The following is a 14045-nucleotide window of genomic DNA, read 5'->3' as shown; positions in this document are numbered from 1 at the left end:
CTGGAGTCCTCTACTACAGCGAGCCTCATAATCAGATCGTGGTTTTGGTACATAAAACGCTAGAATTTATTAATTTCTACGACAGATTGGGAATTTGCGTTCGTTACTTTACGAACAACACCTTATGTGTATACACCCCATTTCTGACGTGGAATAGCCAATACTTAGTTTCTGCTTGCACTGTCACCTATACCACTGCCTTCCACAAACATACGTTGAAATGACTTATATTGTTAAGGTTCAGAGAATCACTTGCGAGAAACATGTCATTGTATTCACTTGTTGACAATTAAGAAAATACATTATGACTGGTTCTTTACGCTGAAATTTTCAAAATGGCACCCTAAGAAACGAAGCGCTTGATGCTCTCAATTGTGACAGCAAACAACGTTGGCTTTATAATATCTTGCGCATATTGAGCAATGCACAAATGCTTATAAGGCGCCACCTACAAAGTTGGCACCCGGTTGAAAATGTAACCATAAGACCATATCTTACACCATTTTGTGGTCACATAAAAGGCCATTCTGCCCCAACTGCGCGCAAGGTAAATTAATGTGGCACATCACTTGCGCCGGAAAAGACGTGTGCAAGCTCTTAGTGCCCAGCCTGTGGATGCCGTACATAGCGAAAGTCTCCATTGCTAGCATTCACAATGCCCGACCTTCAGCATTCATCGCTCTGTGCTGCTGAGCGACGTTCAAGACATGGTGTTTAAGGCCTTCGAAAACATTTAATACCTAAAACGTCGAGCTTCAACTCTATTCGAAGTACATTGTAAATTACTTTCAGCTCCAGAACTCGGCTATGATTGGTATGGCGCTCCCACATCCCACATTGTCATTGTGTAATTATATGGGCTCTTTTCCTTCATTCATTTGTTCTCGTCAAGACAGTGAGCGTGGTGCCAGTGTGAGGAGACAGATAGTAGCCTTTAAGGTCTCTATTCTGCTGGGATTTTTATGTTTCCATGCAATAATAATAATAATAATAATAATAATAATAATAATAATAATAATAATAATAATAATAATAATAATAATAATAATAATAATAATAAAATTATTGAAAGTAATGATTACGGGTAATTTTTGCGTGATTTATCACCGGAATGAAATGCGAACAGAAAGAAGTATAAGACGTTTTGGCCTAGTTGATTGGAGTTTGGATGCATGATGGTAGCGTAAGGGGATGAAAAATACACCTTGGCCGTATTACTACCGCATGTGGCTGAATCCCACCAATGTCACGCATAGTGGCGAGGTGAAAAGAGAAATGCGCCTCTCTAGCTTCTTTTCTCGTGTCCTTGTTTCATACCGGCGACATAGTACGAGCCGAAGATCTACGCTTATCATTCCGCCACCGCGTCATTGAATGTTTACTTGTATGACAAGGTTTGAAGACGTCTCTCGATTTGCATGCTCAGTTGTTTCAGTGACCAATGGTGGTGCGGCAGGATGCGTGAGCGGGGTGGCATTGCATATAATGGTTTACGCCGTAGAGTATAACTTTGCTTTTACAAGCTGACGAGGTCCCTGCTGATCCCTGCCGATTTTGATTTGTTTGTAGATACGGGCGCCTAACATATTTAACGCAGCAGTAATATTTGCCATAAGTCGTTGGTCCTAATGCCGATTCGCTTCTTTACAAAGCGAGTCTGAGCTCAGGATAAGCAAACAAATAGCTCAGTCAAAGTCATCTTTGGAGGCAAAAGACTGCTCATATTGCCTGTAGGCCGCATAGAAAGACGAGGACTTCTGTGAATACTCTATGGCGCAAAAACCATCTACTGTGCAGTGGGACTGGTTCTACCAGATGTTGTTTGTTTCTTGCTATCACTCTTGCAATGTATCTAATGACGTTGAGGCATTAAGGACAGAAGTGGTGTTTTGTAATGCACACGTTCTTTCCTTAGTTTGTTGAAAACCACAGAAGTGGGTTCAACGTGGGTATGAAGCCATCGAAATCTGCACCTTCGTTCTCTAACAACACCAAGATAGCGTGAGAAAAAAATATATATACTGCGATTTTCCTTCTCTGAAACACACAGTTCTTTCACATTTTTCTTCTTCTTTTGCTCTGCAAAGACACAAAGTTCCACCTTCGCGAAGCGAAGGACAACGCACGAAGGACACAACCGGAGAGGACACCGACATACCGTTGATGAGCCACGTATAACGACCATGTTCGTAATGTTTGTTGTCGTTTCTTTTTCTTTCTTCTACACCGCCTCTCTCGCTCACGTACCTTCTTCCGACGTTAGCTTCGTTTCTTTGATAGCCGCATCTCCTGTGGGATGCACCGCCTTCTTTTCCATCACTGCGTCTCGCTTTCAGAGTCATCAGGGACCTTCCACGCGAGCTTCGCGTAGGTGCAAGCGCACCGAGTCCACTTTGTTTGAGCTAGATGTGCGTCGTGGACTGCTATACTCGTTATGTGTTTCTGTCTCTGTTAGAACGTACGCAAAGTACTGTTTCGCTTTGCCAAGAAACCTCCTGCGTACATATGGGTGTCGGTACCCCCTATCGTCGTCGGCTGTATGCGAGGTACTTGTCCTCTAGAGGAGGGGAAATCATTGATACCTCAGAGATGAACTGGCAGGAAAATTGCTGCAGAATTTGTTTTCTTTCCTCGTGTTTTTGACACCTGAATACTTCATATGGCAGAATAAAATTTGGCGCCAACTTCAGCCATGATAAAAAAAAAAATCAGTGCACCTAGGGTGACGCTTTTATGTGGAAATATCGGCCTGTCCAACATTGAAGCTCAGTTAATTTTTGCTGGAACTCCTACACTTTTCGGTGGAGTACGTTTAAATAAATTCAATCAAATTCTGGGGCTTTATGTGCCAAAATACGATCTGATAAAGGGAACTCCGTAGTGAGAGGATCCCGATTAATTTTGACCACCTTGGGCTCTTCAACGCGCATGCAATGCCCGGTACACGAACGTTTTCGCATTCGAACCCCATCGGAATGCCCGCGGCGGTGATGGGCAGTACAACGCCGTAGACACTAAGCTACCGTGGCCGGGGAAGTGCGTTTGTTAGTGTGCTTGTGTCTGATGGGAGCGAATGCAATTCACTCTGTATACATTAATTTAAGAATGCAGAAAGTAACGACGGGTTAGAAAAATTCCTGAAGGACAAGCGTTGACTTGAATTGTTGATCGGAAGCGTCGGTACATACAATCTGACTCAACCGTACGTTCATGGACATCTATCTGGTCATGCATAAAGTTATGTTTCACAGAATGTCCACAAACCTGCTGTTGGCTCTAGACACACCATGGTAATTGTCCACACGCATTTTGCGGACATGGCCGATAAACTTCCCATAATTTGAAATATGAATGCCCGAAGGACCTGTGCTATACGTGCCTGAAGGCACTAGCCACGCGCTTGTCACAAATAAATACAAACCGTTTGCGAGCTTCTCTGAAACATGTGCGTGTATGTGTGAAACTCGGGCATTTGCCAGCTCTACTAGTTTGATGCGAACCCGAAGTGCTATCGTGTATTGTGCCGCATCTCCCATCCCATAAAGGAGAAGCATTTATAGGCAACAGTCACCGCCTATAAATGCTGTCGGCTTCTTTTACATGTCGTCGTCATCGTCGTCGTCATCATCATCATCATCATCATCATCATCAGCAGCAGCCTATTTTTATGCCCACTGCAGGAGGAAGGCCTCTCCCTGCGATCTCCAATTACTGTCTTGCGCTAGCTGATTCCAATTTCCACAAGCAAATTTCCTAATTTCATCACCCCACCTAGTTTTCTGCAATCCTCGACTGCGTTTCTCTTCTCTCGGCACCCATTCTGTAACTATAATGGTCCACCGGTTATCTACCTTACGCATTAAATGGCCTTCCCCGCTCGATTTGTTTCTCTTAATTTCAACTAGAATAACCGCTATGCCCGTTTGCTCTCTGATTCACACCGCTCTCTTCCCGTCTCTTAATTAACGTTAGGCCTAACATTTTTTTGTTCCATCGCTCTTTGTGGGGTCCTCAACTTGTTCTCGAGCTTCCTTGTTAGCCTCCACGTTTCTGCCCCATATGTTAGCATCGGTAGAGTGCAATTATTGTACACTTTTCTTTTCAACGACAGTGGTAAGCTCGCAGTCAGGATTTGGAAATGCCTGCCGTATGCACTCCATCCCATTTTTATTCTTCCCTAAATTTCCTTCTCATGATCAGGGCCCCCCTTTATATGTAGGTACACTCAAATAAAGTGTGACGCAAAGCGTTATTACAATAAAGTGAGGACTCTGGTACGAAGGCCCGTCTCCGGGTGGGGTTGCTCGGCGTCCGCAAATGATCGCATTGAAGGTCGTAAGGCGTCTGGGCGAGGCGGCTTTCTATGTGACGTCATTAGGCGCCTGAATTACGTCAAACATGTTCACGATGATTCTTATCGAGTGGGCGGATGAGACGTAGTGAGAAACGTTAAGCATAATTAGCTTCCACGAGCGCGATGTTATCTTTAAGGCGACATAACTTCACTTAATGTTAACGTAGCGCCAAAGGCTAATTACGTGAACAGCGTTAGAAAAAAAACGTTTCCGTTGGAAGAGGCACGGCTTTTCCTTTGAATGGGAGCAAACGTACGGCCAGAAAGCGTTTAATCGCATATTAAATGCCGCTCTCAGATTAACACAGTGTGTACTTAGGCACGCTTGCGATGCCCTACTTAAGTCCCTCTGCAACAGAAGGGACAGCAAAAGTTTCGCAATGTGCTAATATATGCAACAAAAAACGATAAAGAAAACGTGGATAGTACAATGCATATTCGAACAGCGCAATTTCAAGACTGTGGCTAAAGTGTGCGATACAACGGATGCGTTGATTATAATTTCGCAGTGCGATACGTAGATTTTTGCGAGCAGTAACGAACGGTCTCTCGACTTGTGTACCACTCACATTCTCGCTGTTTTGTGCTGGTGTTCCTGTTCTTCTGGAACTTGCCTCCTTCGAGTGCTGTGATATCGTTGCTGCGATTACGACGCGTTGTGCCTGTGCTTGTCCAATATGACAAGCTAACTGGCAACTGAAAGTGAACGTTTGACACGGGAACACGCTGGTTGAGGAATTTCTCAAGTCGCTAACATATTAAAGGGAGACGAAAGAGAAACACCAAAATAGTTCATAGATTTATAAAACATTGTTTGAAAACTATATTCGCGTTTGTTTCTGGGTAGCAGGCTAAGTATCAAATGAGAAAATTGAGATCAAATTTCCAGCGCTTTCATTTCGCGCCGAAACCACAAAGCGCCCGCATGAGAGTGTGATGTCGCGAAGTTCCTCTTGAATTTCAGCCCTTGTGGCGCACATAAATATCTTAGAAAATTGCTAAGTTCGAAACCTTATCTACTTTAAAATTTAATGTCGTCCATCTCCACAGATAAAAAAAAATTCACTAGGCCGGAGCACATGCCGTCGAAATCCATGACGTCATGGTGAGCTGAAGCGGGAACTTCAAGGAGGCATGGCCACCCGTCTTTTGTATCTGCGTCCATTCTAACTTATCAAGCTCCTATACCTTAGAGTTACTCTTGCGGTGACGGTATCACCGTAAGAGTAGCTCTGTCGTTTTGTATAAGGGTAATTCACTGATACAAGTCAACTTAATTTTCTCTTAGATTTTCGTTAACCACATGTAAAGCCTCTACCAACAGTTTCTCCCAACGTAGAGCTCTAATCAATCTAACTGTTAAATTTATGCGCTTCGTTCTGGAGCTTATTATCTATCTTTGGTCGCCTTCATCATGACGCATTCTCGGGCTACGTCGTGCTATTTCTCTGACGAATATTCATCGGCTTTAATTATCTCTCTGTATCTATAATAAAGCCTAAAGAATATGATTGTTTCTGGTAAAGAAATGAGCAAATAAGGCTACCACGACGCTACAATTAGACTAAGGAAGAAAAATTAAGCAAGTTCCCATAAAACAAAAGCTTCCTAAGTGTTGATGTTAACTGGAGTAGACCACCTTAGACAAAAACATTCGGGAGGGAAGCAATGACACTGATTATTGATAAAAAATGTCAAAGTCATCTGAAATCACACTGTCAAGTTCTTTGCCTGCTAATTTAAGAGTTAAGTTAGAAAACGTTTATCCGTTTCTCTTGTATTGAAAAGTTATCGGCAAGGCAAATCTCTCAAGACCCTTTTTCATAGATTTACTCCACCTTATTTAACAAACAAGTGCTTCATAAAAATGTGCGGGAAACATGAGACGCTCTTCGAGGAAAATATGATCCAGGAGACTTGAAATGAGGAAAACTGCAACTTGAGCCCAGACTCCTTTAGAAGAGAAGGTTTACTGTTCTTTGTACCATTCTCGTTGCTTTAACAAAAGTCGCTGACGAGTATGCGTACTGAACACCACGAAGCCAAAACTGCATCCCGCTTTAGATTGGAAAATGATAAGGCACTGTTGCTCTAGGCAGAGGTAAAGGCAATATTTCAATTACAACGCTTTCCAACATTATTCGCGAAGTGCGTAAGTCCAAATATTACGGAGTGGCCACTCCAACCTTTCCAGCCCCCCTGCTTTGACAAGAAGAATAAATGACCCGCCATTCCTTTCTAAACAGCGTGAGCCTACCGACGTGTGCGTCGGTGGGTAGAAACAAGTGTCATGTTGGCACGTGTAACGAGCGTTGGGCGCAGCGAAGCGAACGCGCTAATTGCAGCTTGTAGGGCGGAAAGAAGGAAACGTCCCCGGAGACCTTGCTGCGCAGACTAGGATAGCCTAACCACGTAGCTTCGCAGACGAGCCGTGCTAGCCAGTGGACACGTTCCAAATCGGGCTCACGTGAGCGTTGTGTCGCGAACAACCCGGGCAGCTGCTCGTCAACAATTGAGAAGCACTTCTTGCGTGGTGCCAGTTCCATAAGCATGCTCTAAAGACGGACACATTGAGTCATAAAAGAAAGCGCTATGGCTGTGATTTGTGGAAACAAGGTGTAAGAAGGGCAGAAAGGGAGCAAACTACTGGACTCCTTCAGTTGCTTTTCGCTCATGTTTGCATCAATCATTCTCCACCAAAGAGGCCATAGCACCTAATAACTTACAAGAGCGCAGGCAAAAACAAACCGATTTCCTTTTTTCTATACCGGAAAGAAGATTCCGCAGAAGCCGAGGATTGCAAGATCGTCGCAAACATAGACGTGACAACGCAACACCAACCTTTGGTCGTGGACCTCTCTAGCAAGTAACCGCTTTACCATCAAAGAAAACGAAACAATCAAGAACGGAAACACACAGCACGACAAATATGACGACCCGGTTTGAACTTCATGGCATGAAATTAAAAAGCACATTCAAGGAAACCATCATTAGTAACATATTTACAAGCTTGAACAAAGTACATATATATGAATGATGGGGAATGTGTTCATTGTAAAATTCTGTACTACATATATTCTCATCACGGATCTTCCACATTTTGAGGCCTTTGGTACGGTGCGAAGCGAAAAAACTGAATTTGATCCACTTACTGTTTACCAGGCATTGCCTGGGATATTATTGGCCTTAGTGAGGTTAGAAGTACTGGTGAGGCTTGCACAGTTCTGACTAACGGCCTCGTCCTCTGCTACACAGGTCTTCCAGATAAGAGAGAATCCGGGGTAGGATTTCAAGTCCATAACAACATTGCGGGCAACATTGATGAATTCTACAGCATTAATGAGAGGGTAGCAGTCGACGTAATAAAGCTGAATAGGAGGTACAAAATGAAGGTACTACAAGCCTACACCCCAATCTCTTGTCACGATGATGAAGAAATAGAACAATTTTATGAAGATGTTGAATTAGCAATGAGAATTAGGTGCAAACTCAGTATACTCTAGTCATGGGTGACTTCAATGCAAAAGTGTGGAAAAGACCGGTTGGTGAGCAAGCATTTGGCAACTACGGCATCGATTCTAGGAATGTAAAGGGAGAGATGTATCATATCCATGTCATCAATCAGGTAATATAGAAATCTGCGGAGTACAATCAACTCTCTATATGGCTTTCATAGATTATGAAAAGGCATTTGATTCAGTAGAGATACCAGCAGTCATAGAGACATTGCGTAATCAAGGAGGACAGGAGGCATACGTGAATATCCTAGCAAATATCTACAAGGATTCCACAGCTACCTTGGTTCTCCACAAGAAAAGTAGAAAGTTACCTATCAAGAAAGGGGTCAGGCAAGGAGACACAATCTCTCCAATGCTATTCACTGCATGCTTAGAAAGAAGTATTCAAGCTCTTAGACTGGGAAGGCTAAGAAGTGAGGATCAACGACGAATATCTCAGCAACCTTCGGTTTGCAGATGACATTGTCCTATTCAGCAACAATGGACACGAATTACAGCAAATGATTGAGGACCTTAATCGAGAAAGTGTAAGAATTGGGTTGAAGATGAATACGCAGAAGACAAAGATAATGTTCAATAGCCTGGCAAGGGAACGAGAATTCAGGATCGCCAGTCAGCCTCAAGTCTGTAAAGAGTACGTTTATCTAGGTCAATTACTCACAAGCGACCCTGATCATAAGAAAGAAATTTACAGAAGAATAAAATTGGGTTGGAGTGCATACGGCAGGCATTGCCAAATCCTGACTGGGAGCTTACCACTGTCGTTGAAAAGAAAAGTGCACAACCATTGCATTCTACCGGTGCTAACATATGGGGCAGAAACATGGAGGTTAACAAAGAAGCTCGAGAACATGTTAAGGACCGCACAAAGAGCGATGGAACGAAAAATCTTAGGACTAACGTTAAGAGACATTAAGAGAGCGTGTGGATCGGAGAACAAACGGGGATATCCGATATTCTAGTTGACATTAAGCGGAAGAAATGGAGCTGGGCAGGCCATGTAATGCGTAGGATGGATAACCGGTGGACCATAAGGGTTACAGAACGGATACCAAGAGAAGGGAAGCGCAGTCGAGGTCGGCAGAAAACCAGATGGGATGATGAAGTTAGGAAATTTGCAGGCGCAAGTTGGAATACGCTAGCGCAAGACAGGGGTAATTTGAGATCGCAGGGAGAGGCCTTCGTCCTGCAGTGGACATAAAATATAGCCTGATGATGATGATGATGATGATGATGATGACTGTTTACCAGCTATTGAACTTTTCGCACCCTCAGTCACGACAGTGAATTCACATATGGGGTGTCGGTACACCTTTAAAAGTGTTCTTTTTTATCCCTTCGAACGAGGTTGCAGTTATGTTACTTCGACCACAGCTGCAAGTGGTCGAAATTGGCATCACAGTTGCAGCGCTCGCATTTCGACAATCACCCTAAAGGTGCAGTACGTTCCAAGAGAACGGATAAACGATCGACAGAAATGGCGTGTTTCTAAAGACGCAATGGTTAAGGACGACAGCATGGACGCACGACTTGCCATATCACGCGGGTTTGAGGACACTGGCCTATGCGTTCTTGTGCGACCCGCGAAACAAAACTAGAAGCTCGCGTATACTCTGGCCTGGTGCGGGCTGTATTCCTATTGGACTGGCATGCAATCAGTTCATTTTGCTATTATTTCGGTGTTATATGTAGCAACACGATGCCTTCAGAAGACCCAACAGTGTGCAAGCGTGGTTCCCGTTCCGACTGCAGCAAGACGACGTGACCACAGTCGTTGCTGCAAATAATATCTTGGTCAACAGGTGTTCTTTCATGATGCCGCCCCAAAGCTTTGATTCAAAGCAAAACGAAATAGAAAAGCTTGTTCAGGCAAGTTCTTGCAGGTGATCAATTAAGGACTGCTCAGTGCGCTGCTCGCGTCTTCTTATACGTTGAGCAGCAATGGCTTCTGAAAAATTATTTGTAGGTATGACATCAAGCTAGAGAAGCAGATTAAGCCTGGAGTACATAGAGCGAATTAAAGGCGTCCAAGTGACGAGATTCATGCGGCGGTGATCGCCAGACGTCCGGAGTAAAAAATTTGGATCCCGGTTCGCCTGCTTGTGACGGCAGACAAGTTGGACGACGACACGAACAGAAATTGATGGTTGCCGCCTAATTACGTGCTTCGTATGGCGACCATTTACGCCTTTTCAAGAAAGCGTGGCCTCCACTTGGATCGACGCAAGTGTATTTAAATGTAGCATTAGAAATAAACAAGACAAAAAAGAAACGTGGCGATTGGTGGTATGTTGCAGTAGCTAGAGCTACAAGCGAACTGGTATCAGACATGTTGGAGTCTCACGAGTGCAAAAAAAGAATGGCGGCAGTTTTACGCAAGCAGCTTGAACACTACTGAGCCAACAGGCAATCCCAGATCTTGCAGTTGCATCTTGAAGCAGGTATTCGAGTGATTTATGATGCCGTACATCTCTTCGACTACCATTGTCAAGGCGGTGGTTCTCCGAAGTTTTGCAAAAGGAAGGTGTCTTTAGAAGCGACCGGCAGATTCCGGTAATGTCTTATAGGCGAGTTCCGCGCATATTTAGCCTAAAATGACAACGAAAATACATCTTAAGAAGCCCAGATTGAGCACAGTGTTACCAAGATTATGGAACATCTGCGACAGCATGACTAATTATCTGCCAAGGAACCGCTATCTTGCCCTTTTCTTTAGTGCAGCGGTAGTCTCCGCCTCCCTATGTGGAATGCGTGGGTTGGAATCCCACCTGATTTTATGTCAGCCTTGTGAGTAGTTAAATAGTTATCATATTTAACCCTTTCATTCGAAATAATTGGTGGCAGTGGCAACATTAGGTGAGCTATACAGCACTTCCACTTTTTTTATGCCGGCTCGCAGCGAAGGATGACAATGAAAAGTATAAAGACAATAATTAACGTATTAGTAATGGGAAACGTATTAGTGTATAGGAAAGTTATTCGGGTCAATAATACTAAATTCTATCAAACAGTAATACTAAAATCTCCTTTCTTTATTGCTTATATATTAAATCAATTTTACGCTTTTACGTCACACTGATAGCGACGCGGCGAACGTGCGGCTGTGCCCGCTATTCTTTTCGCTCAACACATGGCGAAAGCTAGAGTCGTGCTCTTCGTTGTGACAGCGCTTTTTTTTCTGATGTATGGCAGTGTTCTGTTGGTCGAAAGTGTTCTGTACCCTCGGTTTTAAGATGTTTCCATGCGAGGTTTAAAGCAATGGGAACTGAAAGTATTTATCGAGTACTTCTCTAAGCCATCCGCAGTCACTGAAGTCATACTAGCACATATCAGTTGTCTACGAAGAAGCTGTTGTGCTCACTATTTTCAAATAGCAACGGTTGGGGGCATACATTACGCTTGAACTTCGGACAATTTATTTGCAATTTTAAAACCATTTATTTAGAAGCCGAAGAAGACAAGGAAAAGGGTAACGCAATTAGTGACTGTCATTCCAAAGTTATGAGGTGGCATGGGAAAACCATACAGACGCTACAGGCCAAGTACATGCTAGACGGAAAATGTAAACATAAATTTCAGCATCCATATCTAAAATATTGCCTTTATGACAGCGCACAGATTTCCTAAAGTATATCTATACGTTAATTATTTGCGACAGCCACTTAAAGTTTGACGGCGCCTCCAAATAGAGAACGCAATTTTCCTGGTTGGAAATCATGTTTGTCTCAATTTTCCTTGATTGATACCTCAGCACCAACAAGGGTTCGCTGCTCAATACATGCTGCACAACAAGAAACGCTGAGTGGATTGTCTCAGTTATATTATTGAAGGGAAGGAGTTAAGGTTGTACGCAGCCTCAAATTATGATTCATGTCCTGAATACAATACAAGGGACAGTTTCTTCTATGCGATTAGCACTGCTGCATATATCGAGAGTAAACAAGTGGCATTACGCCCTTAGAACTATGTATATTGGCGACATATTACAAAGGAATGCGAAGTGAGCTGCTGTTTTAAGCACTGCTACAGCAGCTGGTCCTTTTGGTTAACAATAATAAGTTGGCGTCCTGCAGCAGTATGATCTCCAAATGCACAACAACAAATATTGTAATGACATTCTGTACTGACTTTTGTCAGTACGGGATATAACTAATCAACTTTTATGTGAATCGATTTTCATCAGTGGTGCTACAGGAACATTACAAAGCACAAACAGCACCTTTATGGGGAAATGAGTTCACAGCAGAAAGTGTTGTGACGTGAGTGTTGTGACTCACGCGTTTTAGCTAAAATGTTTAATGCGATACAGGAGCATATAGGGCATTCCCAGAAGAACAAAGATCTAGGAATGCCAAATGCGGTCACGAATGACAGACAACTTTCAGGGATCGAAGCCTGAAAGCTGGACAGACAGGACAGACCTGATATGGACAGGCAGATATAGGATTCAGACGCATTTTCAGAGATTCAAGACATCTTGGACAAGCAAAACAAAAAATGGTAAAAAACGGACGGACGGACAGACACAGACAGACACAGACAGACACAGACACAGACACAGACACAGACACAGACACAGACACAGACACAGACACAGACACAGACACAGACACAGACACCAGACACAGACACAGACAGACACAGACACAGACACAGACAGCACAGACAGGACAGACAGACAGGACAGGACAGACAGACAGACGACAGACAACAGACAGACCAGACAGACGGCACAGCCAGACAGACGACAGACAGACAGACAGACAGACAGACAGACAGACAGACAGACAGACAGACAGGACAGACAGACAGACAGACAGACAGACAGACGACAGACAGGACAGCCAGCCAGACAGACAGACAGACAGACAGACAGACAGACAGACAGACCAGACAGACAGACAGACAGACAGACAGACAGACAGACAGACAGACAGACAGACAGACAGACAGACAGACAGACAGACAGACAGACAGACAGACAGACAGACAGACAGACAGACAGACAGACAGACAGACAGACAGACAGACAGACAGACAGACAGACAGACAGACGACAGACAGACAGGACAGACAGACAGACAGACAGACAGACAGACCGACAGACAGACAGACAGACAGACAGACAGACAGACAGACAGACAGGACAGACAGACGGACAGACAGACGACAGACAGACGGACGACAGACGGACAGACGGACGGACGACGACGGACGAGACGGACGGACGGACGGACGGACGGACGGACGACGGACGGATCAGCTATAGCCCAGCAAAGTTGTATGACGGTTATCATGGGTCCGGACGGAAGTACTTCGTTGCATAGATTTGCGGGCAACACTAATGCCGTCTGCTCTTTAAGTCTCGGTCAAAACGTGACGTGAATCCGAGCGTATGGATTGCGCTATACGCACCACTTCGTCACCTGCCTTTACGTTTCGTAAAATAAACCGCCGTATCTCCTGCACTCCTGGTTAGCGGCTTTCTACACTCCTACGCACCACCGGTGACGTCTTTTTCTGCTAGCATTCCATAAAACATCTTCCGATACGCAACGACAAATGACGCGAAGCGAACGAGCGAACGAGAAAAACGGGTGCCCTCTCGTCATCAGACGGGCGCAAGCCACAATTTCGAGAAACGTGCCAAGTCGGGTGCACCTGCACCGGGAAGACTGGGCAGAAAATATCGACGCGCCGCTGCTGCAGCCTCGACGTCCAAATGACGTTAATGCGACTCCGCCAAAGCGTGCGCGCTATGAATATGTATGCTTAAGGGAAGACCCAGTACAAAGAATCGGGCATGCTCACAGAGGGAAAGCTAAAAAAAATGAAAGAAGGAAAGACATGGACGGCGAGCGATACATTTGTGCAATTGAACGGCTCGCGAAAAGCCTTCGAAAGGGTCAGTCGGGTGCGCTGTAACCTAAATGTGTATTAACGAAACGACTCCTGCACTAAGGGATCGGTGTCCCTTTTCGGTTGTTCTGTTTCCTTCTCTTTTAGTGATAATAAGCGCCTGAGGTAGGCGAGGGGATGCTTAGCCGCTAGGATTGACGGCGTTTCTTCAGGCTGCCAAGTTGTACGCCTCGCTAGTTTCCTCGTTTCTAAGCGACGTCTTGTTATGCAAGCGCGAAGGAATGTCCGACATAAGGCGTCGGTTCGATCGTGAC

General features: G+C 44.4%; 1 protein-coding gene across 1 annotated transcript in view; it reads right to left on the bottom strand.

The window, feature by feature from the left end:
- Positions 1-14045, bottom strand: part of LOC119455787 (ATP-binding cassette sub-family G member 1) — a 79582-nt gene that overhangs the window by 21058 nt on the left and 44479 nt on the right. The window lies entirely within an intron of this gene.

This window comes from Dermacentor silvarum, chromosome 6 (genome assembly GCF_013339745.2).
Source record: "Dermacentor silvarum isolate Dsil-2018 chromosome 6, BIME_Dsil_1.4, whole genome shotgun sequence".
Taxonomy (NCBI): Eukaryota; Metazoa; Arthropoda; class Arachnida; order Ixodida; family Ixodidae; genus Dermacentor; species Dermacentor silvarum.
Note: the sequence above shows the minus strand (reverse complement) of the source record. Positions and strands in the feature narration are given on the sequence as shown.